General features: G+C 53.1%; 1 pseudogene; it reads left to right on the forward strand.

The window, feature by feature from the left end:
• The first annotated feature begins 228 nt into the window (after positions 1–228).
• On the forward strand, positions 229–643 carry LOC108764861 (uncharacterized; annotated as a pseudogene).
• Positions 644–868: the final 225 nt, after the last annotated feature.

Consider the following 868-nt stretch of genomic DNA (forward strand, 5'->3'; position numbering starts at 1 on the left):
TGGTAGAATCGCGCATCCTCCCGACTCGGAGGGTGAGCGCGCACACGAAAGCGCGTGCGAGCGCACCTGCGAGTGCACCTCGTAATTGTCTGTTTTTGTTTAACAATTTTTCTTTTTTCGGCTTCTTTTTAAGACTTCTTTTTTCTTATTGTGTTAGTGATTGGTCTCACAATTAAAGTTAGAATCGCCACGAATCGCGCTCGACAACTGTTTTGTTATTCTATAATTATGTCGTCTCACCCGCCAACGGGGGAAGGAAGACTACATCGGAAGGAAGAAAGAAGAGGTGACGCTACGTTGGAAGGCCGTTTATACGGGAACCCGGACACGCAAGTCATATTGTTTCGTATATTTACTTGTAGTCCGCTGCCGCCCTAAAACTTTCTTACGTCGCGGCCCCCTTACAGGGTACGACCGGAGGCGGTAATTCCCGGTCATCTAAGGGATGTCAGTCGGGGGCATATGTCCCCGACGTGGAGCTGGAAAACGATCTGCCAGGACATCCCCCGCCAGCCCGGGAAGTTCTGGAACCTCAGACGGAAAAAGAGCCCTTGGAAGGAAATTACGAGCTCTTAAGAGCAAGGATTCGCGGCCGCGAGGACCTGTGCGGCCAATCGGCGTGACGGCCTCCTTAGGGGGATAGGGGCCGAACGGTCTGCGTGACTCTGCAAGGAGCTCCCGGGCCCCACTCGTGCTGTGGCTGAACCGACGATTTATAAAGGACGTGCGAAGTCGTCGCTGACGAGAGAATTTTCAAGAATCGCTGCCGTGAGGAAGATGGTCGAAAATGAACGGAAGGATCAGGACGCCGAGGGTGAGACGAGCGTCGCCGTCGCTATTGTAAAGCTACCGATACGGGTTCGTAGCT

This window comes from Trachymyrmex cornetzi, unplaced genomic scaffold, assembly GCF_001594075.2.
Source record: "Trachymyrmex cornetzi isolate Tcor2-1 unplaced genomic scaffold, Tcor1.1 scaffold455, whole genome shotgun sequence".
In the NCBI taxonomy this organism is placed as follows: Eukaryota; Metazoa; Arthropoda; class Insecta; order Hymenoptera; family Formicidae; genus Trachymyrmex; species Trachymyrmex cornetzi.